We start from the raw sequence: 20432 nt of genomic DNA on the forward strand, positions 1-20432 counted from the left end.
ACATCTACACTATATAATATTGCATCGATATAAAAAGAAACATTATGAAACATCACATTTCAAATTGCACCAGTGCACCAGAGTTGCACCGTTTGTTAAGCCCAGAGGGATAAATAGCATCAGCTTCCTCAGGGACTGCAGATACTCTGCCTTAATCTGACACTTAAATTAAAAAATAATGATTCTAATTATTTTTTTAAATTAAACAGGTCTAACCACATTAAATTCAAAGTCAAAGATAAGAAATTACATATACTATGGGTGGACATATGCAAACCTCACATTTTTGTGTACATTTGTACAGCTCTGGAAAAAAAAAACACTTCAGTTTCTGAATCAGTTTATCTAATTTTGCTATTTATAGGTATATGTTTGAGTAAAATGAACATTGTTGTTTTATTCTATAAACTACAGACAACATTTCTCCCAAATTCCAAATACAAATACTGTCATTTAGAGCATTATGTATTTGGAGAAAATAAAAAATGACAAAAAGAAGAGTTGAAGAGTGCAGAAATCAATATTTGGTGGAATAACCCTGATTTTAATCACAGTTTTCATGTATCTTGGCATGTTCTCCTCCACCAGTCTTAAACACTGCTTTTGGAGAACTTTATGCCACTCCTGGTGCAAAAATTCAATCAGTTCAGCTTGTTTTGATGGCTTGTGATCATCCATCTTCCTCTTGATTATATTCCAGATGTTTTCAATTTAGTAAAATTAAAGAAACTTATTGTTACATCACAATAAAGAAAAGGTACATAGAATCACCCAGACACTACCTTTCATTCTGCAACCCCCACCAGAGCCCCACCCATTAGATCAATTGAAGATCCCAATCATTTATTTTGTTTAAGAAACCTTAGACAGTACTCAGCAGGATTAGCCGGCAGACTTCGTCCGATGAAGGGATCTGTACCTATTGTAAAATACAATAATTTTGTTTTTTTTTTTACATTTAACCTTTCTTTCCAGTAAACTGCTGTATTCAGGATCAATAGTAATAATAACAGTTTCATTATTATGATTTTCATTGTAATGTATAATAGGATTTAAATTATGCATTTAATAGATTTAAAATGTTAAATTAAAAACATGCATCGATGCATACGCCTATAGACTATTCTGATACTGTGCAATATTTTTCCTCACCCCCCCTGCGCACACTAAACAACCTCTACACACACGCACAAACATGCACAAACAGACACACACGCGCGACTGGCCTTCAGACTGACAAATTGTTATTTGCTGATAAACATCTGGTCCATGACTTCTAATGCGTGTATTAGCACGCAGACAGAGTGGCTTTATCCATCCTAATAGCCTCTGCGTTCCCCTCAGTGTCAGCCTTTCTCAAAAGCCATATAGGCTCTGCGTTTTTCTGAACTGTTTCTCAGACAGTTTAGACGTGTTTGTGGAGTGGGATTACTGGGGGCGAGCTGAAGCGCCTGTCTGTCCTCATTTCACATTAAAGTTCATTTGAAAGTTTTCCTTCTCAAGTCTCTCTTCACAAGCACAGCCCCATGTTACCATAGCAGAGAAGACTGCTGGAGTTGTTACTGCAGTTTAGCTCTAAATTTAATGTGCTGTTAATGTGGAGTTTCAGGCACTTCAGTATTAAACAACTTCTGATCTGTGGAAAAAAGTGTTTATGTACTCAGTAAAACTAAAATAACAGAACAAAGGTCCTATTGTACAACCTGCAAAAGACGTGTCATGATGTTCGTTGCTATCTTACACCCAGTTAACCCAGTTAATCTATTTTCATGCCTTGTGCCTGCACTTTTAAAATAGCATAGAAGTTTTGGAATAAATCTATATTGTTGGGAGTGATGGTCTGGAAGTGAGGTGTGTTCAGGTAAATATCTTGCGTGTTTTTTTCTTGGCGGCAGAGAGTACAGCTGCGCCACTGACTGATTAAAACCCTGACAACAGTCAACAGTCAGTCACTCAATCCTATCTTAGGAGTGCAGGAGCTCCCCCCGCTCTTCAAACACAAATACGTACGTTCTGCAGAGTGCAAACCTGACTTTTTCCTCATCAATAAACAGAATAAAGAATAAAAATAACATTGCTGTTACCTTAAATGAGCTCCAGGAGAACCTTTACAGCTTGAACACGCAGGTCAGTATCCTCTACTGAGACGCGCAAAAGTGCCTCGCTGTTAAGATACGAACGTGCCAAAGTCAGAGCACACCTGGCTCTTAAAGGTAATGACGACCAGCACAATGATTGGTTTATTTCGTGTTACGCCCGAAACACATGCATGATTATCAAAGAGAATTAGTACATGCCTTTTGTAGTCCTCATTAATTTAGTTTTGATTGATTAGATTATTACATGGATTTTTTTTGCACTTTTAGGAATACTTAAGAAAGCACAATTTATACACAAAGTATTACCTCCCATCCGATACATTATTGACTGTCTTTGCCATCCCTCCTGATTTAGGCATTCAGTTTGACTTTTACATGAAATAATTATGTTTGTAAAGGTTCTTTTTTTATCACTGCTGGTCTGAGAATAGACCACAATCAAAAATTTATTCAGCTAACAACATCCTGTGGGCAACATCATGTGTCATCACTGATGAAGGACTAGAAGATGACCAACACAAACTGTGTAGCATCAGATCCAGAGCTTCTTTCTCTGACTTTACAGCCCAATTGCATTCCTCTTTTGTACCCCTATCCCTTGTTTACAAGTGTCATCCTTCTATATATATATATATATATATATATGTATGTATATAGGGTAGGGGAGACACAGGGAAGGTCCCAGGCCTTCTGCTATGTTTCTCCCACATGGTCAATCCAGCACTAGGACTAGCTCTACAGGACTAGGATAGTAACTGTAGCTGACTGTCTAATTTATCCTAAGAACATGACTTGAGTAGCACTGCTGAGGTAAATTTGTGAATAGAAAACCACTACTGAAGTAAATCTGTGATTAGAATTGCACTCCTGAGGTAAATTTATGAATAGCAAATCACTACTGAAGTAAATCTGTTATTAAAATTGCACGTATGATTAGTATAGCACTGCTTTACTAAATGTTTTGTGCGTTATTGGTTTGTCTGCTGGGATATTAAAACAGTTTAGGTGTGTAACAAATATTTTAAATGATGGTTACTACTATCCTTACTTTTAAAAGGAGAAATGGAGAAACAAATAAGAAGAAGGAAAAGGGAAGCTGGAAAGTTTCTCTTCAAAGCTCAGTTTATCAGCAGAGCAGAGAGAGGTCAGAGGGTAGGACAGCGTTCAGGGGAGACACAGCCGTGGGGATTTGGCAGGTCCCGGCCCTTCTGCTGTGTTCCTGCCACATGGTCAGTCCAGCACCCTGCCCAGCGCTTGTGTACTTTGGAGTGAATATTTTCTTTTACTGTGTGATTTAGAAGTCAGAGGGCATAGGATAGCAATATTTAAACTGATTATAAAGTGTTACCTCAGGGAATGGTTTGGGAATGGCCTCATGTGTATAAGTTGCGAGGTGTTATCTTGTGAGTGAGGTGGAACTTTGGCCAAGGTGAGGTGAATTATTAGAAGGAGTTTGAATGAGGTCGAATAATGTGTTGCAGATGAATTGGACATTCCATTTCTGAAGTTTTGCAGGCATTTATCCTTCCTCAATCAGGAATACCTAACAAAAGGCATTACCACCCACAGAGGACAGCGCAGTTCAGTGCATCATTCTTCAGCTTCCATGGGATAGAACAAAAGTCATGGGACATGGAGCAAGTTGCTGTCCTATGACAGAATATTGGTACGACAGTGTACAGTATAGGTAAAGGGCTCAGACTAAACAGGCCGACCAGCTGTTTAAATCATGGTGTATTGAACAATATATCAAGTGTTGCTGGAGAGAGTGGAATTTCGTCAGCACTTAGTGTAGGATATATGTCCAGAAAATAGCAAAGCAAGCGCTTCTCTTCCTGTGTTTGATGCAGGAGTGAACCAGTACATCTATGTCAAGCTACAGTGGGATACAAAATCATTGGCATTATTCATTGCAATATTTTTTTATTATTATTTTATATCTATTAGGCAATAGAAGGTATTATGGACGCAACAAGTATCTGTCAACCGCAAATACTTGGCTCAAAATGACAAAAAAAAAACACATTTGGTATTGGACCAATTTAGTTAAAAAACTGAATAACTTAAAACAAACAATAATTCATTCATTTAAAGTCCTATTTCAGCTTTTTATTTAATGGAGGAATGACCACACTTCACACCCCTCTTCCCCTGTGTGCGCACTCCTGAGGTAAATTTATAATTAGAAAAGCAATACTGAAATAAATATGTGATTACAGTTGCACTCCTGAGGTAAATCTATGAATAATAAAGCACTGCTAATGTATGTACAAAAAAGCACTACTGAAGTAAATCTGTGATTAAAGTTGCACTACTGAGGTAAATTTATGAATAGGAAAGCATTACTGAAGTAAATGTGCAATAAGAATTGCACTCCTAAGGTAAATTTTTGAATAGAAAAGCACTACTGAAGTTAACCTGTGATTAGAGTTGCACTAATGAGGTACATTTATGAACAGAAAAGCACTAATGAAGTAAATCTGTGATTAGAATTGCACTCCCGAGGTAAATTTATGAACAGGAAAGCAGTACTGAAGTAAATCTGTGATTAGAGTTGCACTACTGAGGTAAATTTATGAATAAAAAGCCCTACTGAAGTAAATCTGTGATTAGAATTGCACTCCTGGGGTAAATTTCTGAATAGAAAAGCACTACTGAAGTAAATGTGCAATTAGAATTGCACTTCTGAGCTAAATTCATAATTAGAAAAGCACCACTGAAGTAAATGTGTGATTAGAATTGTACTCCTGAGGTAAATTCATGAATAGAAAAGTAAGTGCATTGTGCTCTATTGGTTTGTCTGCTGGGAAATAACAACTTTTGAGTCTTTAACACAAACGGTAAATGGTAGTTATTACTATAATTTATTTTAATATATTTTGTAACAATACATTTAGGCTCTTTAATTTATTTGGTTTTGAGAAAAGTGGAAAAATCTAATTTTGGTGCATCTATACAAAATCTATTTTCTTAGTATTTGGATTTGAATGCTTAACGAATTGTGAGCTTTACACGCTTATCCAACTCAGTCTCTCAGTGAGAGAACAGTGGTTCTCTAAAATCAAAATGATGGTGCTCTTTCTTTTTCAGAGGCTTCTGGGAAGGCATAGAGGGTTCAGAGACAAAAGTAAATAAAAAATTTAATAGCAATACAAAGGAAGAAAAAAAAACATCCACATCCACTTTTATCTCATCCATCTGGTCTCTGAGGAGGAAGAGAGAGAGAGTGAGAACTGTGAGAAGTGTTAATCTGTTTTGAAGGGGTCCATTTGTTCAAAAATAAATATATAAATCTATATTTTTTTAATCATTCTGTGTGTGCCGTATTTAGCACAGTGCTGCACGTCATTCGCTGGGCCCAAGGCCGTGGGGTCCTGCGGTAATGGAATCTCCTGCAGTGTGTGTTGAGCGCCGCCAGCGCGGGACGGATGGAGGCCGTTCACTCTGCAGCATTTCCAGCACAATGACCCTGCTTGCTTGATGCTGGGAGAAAGTTTTAATTATTGTGCTTTTTTTTTTTTTTTTTACAAAAATAAAACAAGCTAATGCATTTGGCTGCAGTAGATATAGCAGTGCGTCTCAGCCGCGCTTTCTTTTGTACAGCTTTTGATCTTAGTCTAAACTTATTTCCTCTGGTGTAGACCAGCGTTCTCTACAAAGGAGTCATGCAGAGTTGAAATGAATCAAGTGGAACTCTTTAGGCATGGATTTAAGTGTGCGGAAGGAAGGTTAAGTGTAAATTTAACGCCGCTGCTTTGACAATGTAGTGCGCTGAACTTCACACTAGGAGGTCACGGCAGACACACGAGAGGCCATAAATGTTCCAGGGTGAACCGCTCAATAACGTTTCGCCGTATTTCATATTTTTTAACCAAGCAGCAGCTGAGCGGTTTAGTTATAAGCGCCCGCGCCCGAGTCGAAAGAAATGAATCATCCTACATCCATATCTGCCTTGTTAAATATTAATGCCACCTCAGCCCAAGAATGAGGCATGGATGACAGCTCCTTGTCCAAGAACAAAGAACTACTTGTTCATCTTCACTCCATCTCTCGCGTGCTCTCTGGAGATAGGCAGGGGCGTGAGGTACGATTCCTCTCCGCAGAGTTAGAATGAGACTCGCCCGGTGGTCCCCACAGATCCTGCTAATACTTGCTGAATAACTGAGAAGTGCTGCTCTATGCAGTTTGAGTTATGACAACCTGCTGGGGCTGCTGCTTTTCAATAGTTCTCTAACAGCAGCATTTTACTGTCTTACTGGGGTTTGTTTTTTTTCTGTTTCCTCTCCCTCTGCCTTTTCAAAGATAGAAAACAAAAACAGCCATGAAATGCAAAAAATAACGTGTCTTTATTTTTAAACCAATTAATTTTCTCTTCAAATAATTTGATTGATCTATAATTAAAGTAACATGAGAAAGAGAACTGTTTGTAATGACGGACAAATCCATATCAAATACTCGGCAGGGAGTGTATAGTGAATGAAACAGGTGAAATCCATACTCAGGTGATTTGATTCAGGTGGACTGGGAGGTGTCATGTGATCAATCATGTGAGGGAGTGAATGACTGATGTCAGCAATGGATCCAGGAGCTGGGAGATTGGTCGTAGAGACAGGTTCACAAGGACTAAAAAGTTGTGGCCTGTTCTAGCCCTGTTGAAGGTGCCTGTTAGCATTGAGGCTAATCCACAATAGGGAATGGACAGTTGGCAGGATCAGAGGCTCAAACACAAACAGATTTTTGCTCCATAATGAACAATTTAATGAAGAACACACTAGCATAGTACCTTAAAATCTGATGACTATAGTTTACTTACTACATTAATTAACAGACTGTAGTATTTTTAAACACACTAGTTGGTGTGGTAGTGTGCAAGACCAACAAAACCATGTGTAGAGAGGCTCTGTGGTCAGCAAGAGCCATAAACGGTTTGCTGTCACGCATCAAACACCTCCACCATCTTCTTCGTGAGGATGCCCCACAGGTTCTCAGTTGGGTTTAAGACTCGAAACTTACTTGCCCAGTCTATTACTTTTACCTTTAGCTTCTTCTGCAAGGCAATTTTCATCTTGAAGGTGTGCTTGAGGTTGTTATTATATTGGCAAACTGCTATGCAGCCCACTCTGCAGTTATGGTGGAGTTGACAAACAAACCAATGTGTGGAGCCACTGTTGGTGCTTTTCCACCGATGTGGAACTGGCACCATTCTGGTTCATGAACGTAATTTTAAACCGTTTCGCCATGTTTCCCCCATTAAAAGTAGGTTCCAGAACCAGGAACACTTGTTCGTACCCGGAACCGAAGAACACTAGGTTCTTCAGAGCGAACCATGGCAACATCTGTGGTCATGTGTGTTTGTACAGGAGCACCACCGCTGTGCAATGTCCTCTGTTAATAAAGTAAAATGTGACATGGGCTGTTTTGCTGAAAAGCACCATGGTTCTTAAGCCCAAATTGAACTAGTTGGTGGGAAAGCGTTATGTGGTCACCACCAAGAACTATGACAACAGTTTGTTGTCACGCATTACAAAAACAGAATGCTTGGTTATCATGGTGAGGCAGCAATTTCGAGCAATGCCATATCATCTTTGGCTCGTTACAGGTGCTTTAAAAGTCCAATATTACGTTAATAAGCTCCTGCAACCAGTGACTCTACCTTTTCTGAACACATTCTCCGGTTAACTATTCCAGCAGCACAATGTTTGTCCACATACTGCTTGCCTTGAAGACACAGATGCTTTACAAAATCTGCAGGAACTGGAAAAGAATATTTTCAATGTATGGGTTGGATTAATACTGGACACCATTAGGAACCTCAATGCCAAGACGCCTGGACTTACTTCTTTGTGTGTAAGCCAATAAATATTGCCCATATCAGTCTAAATGTTTAATCATTTATTGTTCCTGGTAACCTTTATCTTCCTTTAGAATCGGATTAAAATTTGACTCTTCTTTTTGGGTGCAACAATTTACTTACTGCAAGTGTGGAAGGAAAACACCACACTAAAAAAAAAACAAAGGCTCTGAGCATCCTAAGGTGAGAACTGAGAAAGAGGAAGCTGTCAAAGTTTGAAAGACCACACTGTGCTTTATTCAATGTATAGACAGCAGAGCCCCATATACAGTAAACAACATAAAAAAAGAACAAATCCAGAGTCTGGTGGACAGCTCACAGTGAATGTGGTAATTTCCTGCCGACAGCTATGGCTTGTAGGGGTTTACAGCAACAAAACAATCACACACCACACACGAACACTAGACGGAAGCCTAGACTTCAGAGGCGGTAGGCTGCATTTCTCGGCCGCTGTTATAGAAAGGTGTTCTAAGGTGAAGAACCCTTCATATACAGACAAAATAAGGACATTTGATTACCCACAGTTCTTTGCACATCTATAATGTAAAGACAGACGAAACCCAACTAATACTCAGCAAGGGTGTGTCAAGTGAAGAGGTATATATAGTGAGTCAAACAGGTGAAAACAATATTCAGGTGATTGTGGTCTGGAAGTTGTCATGTGATCAGTCATGTAAGACAGTGAATGAGGGATGTCAGTGTCTTTCGCAGTGTAAAATGATATATTCTTTATTGCAGTCATACATATATCATAGTTGTATTCATCAATATTTGAACCCAGAAGGAAGTGTTGAATTGCAGTGCTATTCGAGAGGAGGATAAAGATTACCAGGAACAAAGATTAGAATTTTTAATAATTTAGATTGATGTGGGGATTTTTTGATAGATTTTTTATTGAGCTGCACCAACAGAAAAGTGCATACTGCATTTGTAGAGATTCCTGCAGATTTTGCAGTAAAGGTGAAGTGTTGATAGCACATCAGACATCCCACACATTTTCAGGCAGGAATACAGGGTTCCTGCAGGTCCTTAAGAACTCTTACAATGTCTTAAATTAAGGGCTTAAATTGTCTGTGAATTTGCTATAGGCATAACATTTTCACATGGTGTGTTTAATGCCGGTGCGAAAACACTGTGGCCTATTGTTAACATCTACTCCAGAGAGAGAACTAAGATTAACTGAGCGCTAGCTAACATTAGTGGCGAGTTAGCTAACATACTAACTTTAGCGGCGAGCTAGCTAACATACCAACTTTAGCTAGCTAAAGCAAGCTAGTTAACATTACCAGGGATATAACTAAGGTTAGCAGAGAGCTAGCTAACATTAGCAGGGAGAGAACTAAAGAAACTATGATTATATTTTTGGCTCTTAAATTATATTTATTGAGGTCTTGAAACAAGACTTAAAAATCATGATATTTGACTTTTAAAAAAGTGCAAGGACCCTGGAATAGGTCTGGCGACATGTCTGGCCATGGCATAAGACCATAAAATAAGTTCTTGAGAGATGATTGAACATTGCCCTTATGTAATAGTGTTTTTTACTCAATGGTAGATTAGGCTTTATTTCATTAAACACTTTAGTTTGCATCTTGTTAAAGCTTATATTTACTCCCTTTACAAACTAAAAATTATGTCATCAAAGAGTAAAGAGAGTAAAGGTAGTGTTAGAAAATAATGGTGGCCACACAAAATATTGGCAGTTTGGATACAATCTGGCAAATTTCACTCTGTATCCATATCTCTATTTCATGCCATTTAGACTATTTCTTTTCTGTGACCAGTAGGCTACAAAGAAGAAGTATTAATTCACAAGACGAGGGTCATACCAAGGCCTGTCCAGCCTACAGGCTTTAGAACGCAACAACAGATGCCCAAAAATCTCAAACTATACTTCTTTATCTCTGCCAACCCCTGGCCTTATCCATTAATATTAAATATTTTCTCCATCTTCTGCTGTTTAGCACCCGTGTTAAACAGCCAGCTACCTCTCATTAGCCAGCATTACGTTTGCAGTTGTTTTTATTTTGGGCTCTGGAAGGAAACTCCTTTCGGCAGAAGCTTTCTCATGTTCTGCTTCAGCCTTCATTGTTCGGCGGGGTTCTGGAGGAAAGCAAGCCATTCGCCCAGATTGCCTTGGTTTCTCTAACTGCTGAGGCTTCTTATTTCTTCCCCACCCTGGAGACTTCAGTGTTGAATATTTTTACATAGTAAGTCATTTCACTTTTAAAGTTTGGGCTTTGGAAAACGCTTTGATGGCAGCCCACATCCCTTTCATTTGCTGCAGTATATTAAAGGATTTGCTTGGAGAAGAGACTCTCGGAGTAAACTGGAGGAGATTATTCCGGGCCTGCCGGATTGAAACATCTCCGGAGCTCCTGGCCCAGTCTCCCCAGCACTGCCATGAACAATCGTGCATTTCCAGCAGTCGGATGTTTACTTCATGGCTCCGATGTCGCACTATTTATGAGTTTTACGTCCAGTGGGGCTACCGTCATGTTGCTATACAGAAATCAATACTTTCATTTTTTTCTCTTGCTGTAATTTACGAGATAAGGGTTTCGTCCAGATTACTTGTTTGGACTGGATATTACATACACTGATGTGCGACAAGTCTGGGAATAACAGTGTGTAAACTGATTATGTAGTGGCGTAGTTACTGCAGAGGATGGCTTGGGAAAGCCTGCACCTGTCTTCTGAGGTTGTTTTTTTTCACTTGCAGATGTAAAATGGTGAATTATATTTATTGAAACTTTTTGTGGTTACAAAAGCAACATCCAAACCAAACCAAACCAAACCAGATCACCACCATAAAGAGCAGAACTAGAGATTTAACACTCCTGTAAAGGTTCATCACTTATATACAAATTCTGCAAGAGATTTAGCTAGCTAACAAACCTAAAGAGTTTTTTTCCCCAGTAAAACCATTTTAGATTTATTTGCAAAATTATACTGTATGCAAACTGTTTAAAACACAGTGAGTAGTGAATGGGCAGAAGCCTTCTGCTGGGAAGAAGAATGTGCAGAGGCTTGTGGATAAGCAGAAACCTATAAATAGATGGGGGCCTGTGATTGGGCCTTTGGCTGAGCAGAAACCTTTGGATGGACAGAAGCCAGCAAATGGGCAGAAGCCTGTTAATGGGCAGAAGCTTGTAATTGCAAAGAAGCCTTTAGAAAGGCAGAAGCCTCCTGCTGGGCAGAAGCTTGTGAATGGGCAGAGGCCTGTGAATGGGCAGAGGGCTCCTGCTGGGCAGAAGCTTGTGAATAGGCAGAAGCCTGTGAATGGGCAGAGGCCTGTGAACGGGCAGAGGCCTGTGAACGGGCAGAGGGCTCCTGCTGGGCAGAAGTCTGTGAATGGGCAGAAGCCTGTGAACGGGCAGAAGCCTGTAAACGGGCAGGGCCTGTGAATGGGCAGAAGCCTGAGAATGGGCAGAAGTCTCCTGCTGGGCAGAAGCCTGTGGATGGGCATACACCTGTAAATGGGAAGAAGCCTCCTGCTGGGCAGAAAACTCTTGCTGGGCAGAAACCTGTGAATAGGCACAGGCCTGTAAATGGGCAAAAGCCTCCTGCTGAGCAAATGTCTCCTGCTGGACAGAAGCCTGTGAATGGGCAGAAGCCTGTGAATGGGCAGAAGCCTGAGAATGGGCAGAGGCCTGAGAATGGGCAGAGGCCTGTGGATGGGCAGAGGCCTGTGAATAGGCACAGGCCTGTAAATGGTCAAAAGCCTCCTGCTGAGCAAATGTCTCCTGCTGGGCAGAAGCCTGTGAATGGACAGAAGCCTGTGAATGGGCAGAAGCCTGTGAATGGGCAGAAGCCTGTGAATGGGCAGAAGCCTGAGAATGGGCAGAGGCCTGTGGATGGGCAGAGGCCTGGGGATGGGCAGAATTCTCCTGCTGGGCAGAAGCTTGTGAATGGGCAGAAGCTTTGGAATGGACAGAAGCCTGTGGATGGGCAGAAGCCTGTGAATGGGCAGAATAGGTGCCATTACAAACCCTTTACATGGTCCTGTGGCTATAGGGATCCTCTTGTCTCTTTTTGTCTCTATTGTGTGTATTGAAATTCAGTAAAGTTCCATCACTGCTGAAATATCAGGAGGAAACTGATATAAATCTGATATAAAATAAATTAGGCATTGTTTTTGGTAAAATATTTTTAAGTATTAAGTATGTGACACTTAGCAGTTGTGCACAGATTGAGGTCAGGTAGACCCGATGAAAGCCATGGGCAGTCAGCCTTATTGGAGATGCATCTCTGAAGCACTACAGGAGATTTGCTCAGGAGAGCAGTAAGCGAAAGGCCCTACAGCCCAGGAGAGCTCGAAAAATAGGCCATCTAATTAGAGGATGCGTCCAAATTAGAGAACAAAGCTGCTTTGAAGATGCATTTTCTACCTGTTACATATTGCTTTCTTTTTTAAAGTTAATTAGCCATTGCACTCGTCCGCACGGTAATTTGTGCCATTTAAAAGAATGACCTGGATTCTTTTCCCCTCTCTAATGGCTCTTAGGAGTAATGAAGTCTTCCTCTCTGCTCGTTTTGTTTCTTAATGCCCCCACTTGACCTTCCGAGCAGATGACCGCAGTCGGCGAGAGTAGTTTTCCTGCCTCTGCGGACGTTTATTTTCTCGATTGCAGCTCGATTCCTTAAGCTTAACGACGGCTTTCGGCACCCTGATGCATTATTTAGTGGGTTTTTGTGGATACGGAGTGCTATTTTTCATTCATTACAAAATCATTAGCCATGCTTTCATTAATGTCTGTTGTTATGAAAATATGCAAGATGAATGCTGTTATGTAACCAGCCTATAAATGCAGTGCCATCATTCTTGACCCCCTCCGCAAAGCACAGGCACACACACACATACAGGCTCACAAACACACACACAGGCACACACACACATAGACACGCACCCCCAAATCCCCTGTGCTGCTCTTTTCTCCTGCCTGTGCCAATCGATGCGTTCCGGCCGGCTGAGCGATCTAGCCGATTGTAAATCTTTCAGGCTTTTGCTGGGCTTTGTGCTGCCATTATGTAAGCGCTTGGTGCCCTGCCACCTGCCACCTCTCTCTGGCTTCGTATGATAATTGTTGTCTTCATTGCATCTGCTGGCACAGGTGCCCCTTATAATAAGTTATTAATGGTGCCCGAGGTGGCTGGAGAATCTGGCTAGAGATGACAGTACCCGGTTTGTTTTCGCTGCATCTGACAAAGCCTTATTGCTTCCTGTCTGACTTTGAGCTTCAGCGCAGAGCAAAGCCGGGCGGAGACGTGGCGGCAGGTGGATGCCACAGAGAAAGTGGAGGCCTTTTAAGATGGGATCGGGTGCGCTGGCACGGACCTTGGTTTTAATGGGCTGTGCTCACAGTGTGTGTCTGAAGTAACCACAAGCGCAAAGCGGCCTTGAATCGGAGGGAATAGAGATGTTTTTAGCTTTATCGGCTTAATCCGACAGTGCACACAGAGATGTTTTCTGTGTTTTGTGAGTGTGTGTATGTGTACGGTGCTTGTGTGTAAGTGTCAGCATTCACTGCTGCTCTAACCATTGGAATTACTGTATAAATCAAATATTTAATATTTCCAGTTACGTAAGTTTCTTGCATATACACATACAGTGATATGCAAAGGTGTCAAAAGTGTTCACATTCATTACTCAGGTGAAAGTATTGATACTAGGGTTTAAATATATTTCTGCAAAAGTCAAAGTCAAAAGTCAAAGTCAAGCTCAAACTTTTTACTTAAGTAAAAGTGTAAAAGTACTGCTTTCAAAACTACTTAAAGTATAAAAGTAACGTACGGAATAAAATGTAATTAGGACAAAAAATTAGGCCTTGTCACAAAGTCTTATAGTGCACTACCTATCTCTCCCCAAAACACGTTTTTCTCAAAGCTGTTAATGTTAAAAAGCTGCATATATGCCCAGAGAAAATGACTATATTCTAGTACAAATGTAAATATATTAAAGAAGCTTAGTTGGAACATTTTTAATTCACTCGAGTTCCCTTGAGGCTCTCATGAGCCACGGATCATCTTAATACAAGACTACATACGTTGGCTATGTTCTTGCCCGAGTGTACCGTAATGTGATGTGCAGATGAGATGGATCATGTATTAACCAATATGGTGTCAAAATCGTTTATGTTTATACTTCTCATTCAACCACAATAACAAAAATTCACTCTATCTGAATGGAGAGATTTATCCAGAATGAAAACAAGCCGAAATGAAATAGGAGTAATGAGGCTATTTTTATCATGTAAGGAGTAGAAAGTACAGATAATTGTGTGAAAAATTAAGGAGTAGTATACATAACCAACTACTTAAATAAGGTAATGAAGTATTTGTAACTATGTTACTGTATGTTATACTTTATGTACTACACATCCTCACTCAATCTCACATCTGGACAGAAAAGTACTTTGAATAGTTAATTACAATATCATGTATTATTTAGTAACAGCTTGCTGATCCCACCACTTGCAATAGAAAGTGAAATTTTAACAAAGGTACCGTTTGGTGTTTTTTTGGTGTTTTTAAGTCAGCATTTATTTGTTTATTTATTTATGTCTGTTATTTTAACATAATTCAATAGCATATTGAATAAATTTAAAGTATACATTTAAGTGCATGATATGAGATGAGCAGTGTGTCTGTGTATAAGTATACTTTTGACATTTGTGCTGCTCTAACATGAAATTTAAAGTCTAAAGTAAATTTTACACCGGGGTTCTCCTTTAAGAGGGAAAAAGACGTACTGATGCACGATGCATCAGAAATAAGAGATCAAGAAAATGTAATAGTTTAAACAAAGGAAATATCATATTGTTATCATTGTAGTATTGACTGTATTCAATATTGGTACCAGAAAACAAAAAGTAATATAATACTATCTCTAGTTTCTATTAGTTGTAAAGTCACTCCAGATTAAAACCCAAGTAAATAATACATGAATCTCATGTTTCAAGCTTCAGTACAGCATTCCTCTCTCAGCATGGCTCTGTTCCCTTGCTGCGAGCCTTGTGTTTATGAGCTTTAAGCAAAACACACCCCTTCTTCTTTTTCCCAGCCAGGCTGGAAGATGCATTCGGTGTCGGGAAGGCAAATCAGGCAGCTTCTTTTCCATTTCCTTGACACGGAGCCTCTGAAAAATGAGCATCATTTGTCTTCCCTCCTCCCTTTTCCCTCCATCCTCACGTCTGAGTCATCCCTCCTTTCCCAGAAGAGAGCAGCACGGAGCGGGCGAATCGGGGCAGCCGCCGGCCTGGACCATTCCTTTAGCAAACCCCTTTCCATAACATCAGCACTGACAAATCGAGATGGCAGCGGCATCCTCAAACAGACTTCACCGTGTTTAGAAGAAGGGAAGAGGAATGAGGGATGAGAGAGGGGGTTATGAGGAACAGCGAGAAAGAGAGAGATAGAGAGAAAGAGAAAGTCAGAATGAGGAGGGTGAGAGGCGCGAGAGGGGGAGAAATGATGAATCGCGGCACGCCAAGCGGCTTTGTCAAATCTATCGGCACATAAGTGAGGCGCAGCCCTGCCAGTCCACAGATAATTTGTCTTAATCTAGCTACGGCGGCTGGGAGAGAGAGAGAGAGTTTGGGAGAGAGAGAGAGAGAAAGGAAGAGAGAGAGAGACAGACAGAAGGAGAGGGATGAGCCTCTTTAGCTTAATCTCACAGCTCTGACAGACACCACAGATATGGCTAGGGCTCATCTGATCTGTGGAGGCAAGGAAGAGAAGAGAAAAGAAGAGAAGAAAAGAGAGAGAGAAGGATACAGAGGAAAAAGAGAGTGAGAGAGAAAGAGAAAGACTAAGAAGATGGGAAAAGGGGAAAGGAGACAGCAGACAGGAGACAGAAGGAGATTGGAGTGCACGTAGGTGATAAAAGTGTGTACGGAACGTCTCCTGTGTATGAAACGCCCTTGATTAGGTTGTGTTTTCCGTCCCTGCACACACTCTTGCACACTCAAAATACAGTATATTTGGCACTGGAAGAGTGCAAGAGGGAGGGGAAGGTCTTTGTGTGCAAGCAGATGTTTGTGACAATAAGTGTGTGTGCATATGTATGTATGTGTGTGTTGTCTTTGGTATGTATTGCACACTGAAATGCTTATGCATGGACATAAACACACACACACAAGTCCACTAACTTCAGTCCCAGCTCACCTGCTAATTACATCACTTTGAATTCTCCTAAAAGCAGGCCTATGTGCCTATGTGGGCCCTTTGACTAAACTAAGTTGAGATAAATTAAAAGAAAGATACTCTGATGCAAAGTTAAGTTAAATATATAGGTGAGCTTCATGTCAAGGTCACCTGCTATTTACTTTGTATTCTCCTAGAGAACATGCCTATGTGGGCTTTTTATAAGAAGCCTTTGACTAAACTAAGTTGAGTTAACTCAAATATGTAGGTGAGCTCCAAGTCCAGCTCATCTGCCAATTACATCACTCTTCATTCTCTAAGATAGAATGCCTATGTGGGCTCTTTATGGGAACCCTCTAAATAAACTAAGTTGAGTTAACTGAAATATTTAGGCGTGCTCCATGTCCAGCGCACCTGCTACTTACATACTTTTTACTTTGTATTCTCCTAGAGAGCATGCCTATGTGGGTCTCTGGACTAAAATAAGTTGAGTTAATTCAAAAGAAAGACACTCGGATGCTAAGTTGAGTTAACTCTAATATGTAGGCGAGCTCTATGTCGAGCTCACCTGCTGCGTACGTCACTTTGTATTCTCCTAGCAAGCATGCCTATTATGGGAAGCCTTTGACTAAACTAAGTTGAGTTAACTCATATATGTAGGTGAGCTCCAAGTCCAGCTCACCTGATACTTACTGTACATTACTGGACCATTTAACTAAACTAAGTTGAGTTCATTCAAAAGAAAGATGCTCTGATGCTTGAGTTAGTTGAGTTAACTCAAATATGTGGGTGAGCTCCATGTTCAGCTATCCTGCTAGTTAAATCACTTTGCATTCTTCTAGAGAGCATGCCTATGTGGGCCCTTTGACTAAACCAAGTTGAGTTCATTCAAAAGAAAGATGCTCTGATGCTAAGTTGAGTTAACTCAAATATGTGGGTGAGCTCCATGTTCAGCTATCCTGCTAGTTAAATCACTTTGCATTCTTCTAGAGAGCATGCTTATGTGGGCCCTTTGACTAAACCAAGTTGAGTTCATTCAAAAGAAAGATGCTCTGATGCTAAGTTGAGTTAAAGCAAATATGTCGGCGAGCTCCATGTCCAGCTTACCTGTTACTTACATCACTTTGCATTCTTCTAGAGAGCATGCCTATGTGGGCCCTTTGACTAAACTTAGTGGAGTTGATTTAAAATACAGATGCTCTGAGACTAAGTTGAGTTAACTCAAATATGTAGGCGAGCTCCATGTCCAGCTCACCTGATACTTACACCTGCTATTCTTTATTCTCTAAGATAGAAAGCCTATGTAGGCTCTTTTTGGGAAGTCTTTGACTAAACTAAGTTGAGTTAACTCAAATATGTAGGCAATCTCCATGTCCAGCCCACCTGCTACTTATTGCATTCTACATTCTGCCAGACAACATGCCTAAGCTCGATATGGACAGTCTTAAGTTTGACAAAATTAAGTTACCTCAAAAAATGCTTTGATGCTAAATTGAGCTTAAATATAAAAAAAAAAGCCTATGTGGGCCCCTTTATGGTATTCATTGACTAAACTAGGTTGATTAAACTCAAAAAATACTCTGACGCTAGGTTATGTTAACTCAGGTCCAATGGAATGTCCATTTTTAAGTTGTGTTTTCTGTCCCTGCACACACTCTCGCACATTTTAAAAACACTATATTTGGCACTGGAGAAAGAGTGCAAGAGTGAGGGGAAGGTCTTTGTGTGCAAGCAGATGTTTATGACAATGAGTGTGTGTGTGTATGTACGTGTGTGTGTGTTGTCTTTGGTGTCTATTGCACATTGGAATGGCCATGCATGAGCTCATTATGTGTTGGGCCGAAACAAATGGCGTCCAATTTGCCAAGACTAACATTAGTCAGTCAGTGGGCCATGTCTATAGTCAAAAGCGTCCAACAGAATACAGCCAGAACCGCCTGAGGGCCAAACGAAAGCACCTGGACACTCACACACACACACTAACACACACAAGTCCAGCAATAACTCTAAGTCCAGCTCACCTGCTACTTAAATCAGTCTGTATTCTCCTAGAGAGCATGCCTATGTGGGTCGTGTATATGGAGACTTAGACTAAACTAAGTTGAGTTAACTCAAAAACGAAGTCCAGCTAACCTCACTGTGTGATCATTCAAATGGGCCCAGTATATGAAGACTTTGACTAAACTAAGTTAACTCAAAAGAAAAACACTGTTTCTAACTTGAGTTAACTCAAATCTCTAGATGAGCTACTTAATACAGCCCGCCTGCTACTTTCATCACTCTGTATTCTCCTAGAGCAGGGGTGTAAAACTCATTTTCACAGAGGGCCACATCAGCATAATGGCTGTCCTCGAAGGGCCAGATGCAACTTATAAATGTAACAAAATGTAATATAAAATAAATAACTCTAAATGTATTATTTATTCAATTAAAACATTACAGTTGCATTGAAAACAATATGTTTGCTTGTTGCTCTGTTATAACATAAGTCCTCCACAAGCTCCATCAATCAGGATCAAACTATTCAAGTGATTAAAAAATAACATCAAACACAAGTTATAATATTAACTTAGATCAAAATGTTTGACATACTGAAAAGAGGCTTAATTAGTGTAAATCAAAAATTGTAAGCTGCTAAGAACATGTGTGACAGAAACTGACTGCAACAGCCTTGCATCAAACTAATGAGATGCTTTGATTACAATAAACATTTGTCTGCAAAATTGTGGCAGTAAGCCGTAACTTTGCGGGTAACACAACCGCCATGCATTGTGGGAAATGTAGTTTTTGGTCGAAGTACGCTATTGACCTATTTATTTTTAGACACTAAGACCTTTCAAGCTCTCACGGGCCACTAAATGCACATTGCGGGCCACATTTGCCCCCCGGGCCTTGATTGTATGCCTATGTGGGCCCTGAATGGGTAGACTCTGACCAGAGACTGTAAAAAAGATAAACGCTGTGTCACCGTTCCAATTCATTCAATAAAAAAAGAAGCCAAAATCTTCCGCCATGTTGGTGATCCTGAAACACGAGTCGGTGCAGTAGAGACCAGAGGAGGGAGAAAGGCTTTGAAGAGACAGCCTACTCATTTAAATAACCCCGCCCCTGAGGGCTGCCTCCACAGAGCTCACGCTATGGTCTAAGGTCCCACCCATACAGTCATTGGTCCCACCCCGGCTAGGTGTAACCCAGCCCTTTTACAATAACCACACCTTTTTGAATAGAGCTGAATAACGTTTTAAAAAACGAATTCTGTGGGGATATAAAAAATGACAATATAATCAGAGGTTACACTAGCTGTGGCATTTAAACAATGAAGGTAGAATTACAGTATATTGGAAAAAAACATAATTGAAAGTTGTCAGTTTTGCCATTGAAATCTATGGGGATGGGTGGCGTTAAACAGCTTTCTGACCGAACCGAACAGCAGGGGGCGCCCGACCTATGGTGGCTTCACTTTTGAGAGACGATGCTCCAGCTATACACAGTCTATGACTCTGACCATCTAAGTTGAGTTCAACTAATCGCAGGTGAGCTCCAAATCCAGGTCACCTGCTTGTTTATTTTTTATATTCTCGTAGCCAACAGGCTTTTGTAGGCTCTCTATGGGTAATCTTTGGTTAAACTAATTTGAGTTAACTCAAAAACAATCGCAGGTGAGCTCCGTGTCCACTTACCTTACTATGTTCTACTAGATAACATGCCTTTGTTGGCATTGTGTGAGTAGCCTTTCACTAGACTAAGTTGAGTTAACTCAAAAAACAGTCTGTCACTAAGTTAACTTATAAATGGAGGGGAGCTCCAAGTCCTGCTATTTACTCTATTCTTACTCCATTCTCCATTCCTGTACATTGTGTGAGAAGCTTTTGACTACATTAAGTTAGAGTTAACCCCAAAAATACACTCTAACACTAAGTTGAGTTAACTCGAAAACAGAGAGGAGCTTCAAGTTCAGCCCACCTGCTTCTTACTTCACTCTGTATTCATTCAGATATTATGCTTTACGGGACCTGCATGGGGAAACTTTCACTGAAATAAGTTGAGTTAACTAGTTATTTTGTTGCAGTTGCTTTGTCATATCACCAAAAATATTGCTGTTAGTAAACAAAATACCCTGAAATATCATTATATTAATTTAGGGCCATTTCATCCATCCCTATATGTAATGATGGGGCCAATTTGGTGAGCCCAACTGGGTCTATGTGACAGAGCATTTCCAAACCCACTCAAAGTCCATGCTCACCTGGAACTCAAGTAGCCCACGTTCCACGTTCTCCGTAAGCCCCTCATAAGCATGTTGGCTGGGCTCTCTACCTACGTTCCATGTAATCCCA

General features: G+C 40.4%; 1 protein-coding gene across 5 annotated transcripts in view; it reads left to right on the forward strand.

Annotated features, from left to right (window-relative positions):
• Positions 1-20432, forward strand: part of il1rapl1b (interleukin 1 receptor accessory protein-like 1b) — a 614338-nt gene that overhangs the window by 563344 nt on the left and 30562 nt on the right. The gene's annotated exons all lie outside the window — the stretch shown is intronic.

The sequence above is a fragment of the Astyanax mexicanus genome, chromosome 23 (assembly GCF_023375975.1).
Source record: "Astyanax mexicanus isolate ESR-SI-001 chromosome 23, AstMex3_surface, whole genome shotgun sequence".
Taxonomy (NCBI): domain Eukaryota; kingdom Metazoa; phylum Chordata; class Actinopteri; order Characiformes; family Acestrorhamphidae; genus Astyanax; species Astyanax mexicanus.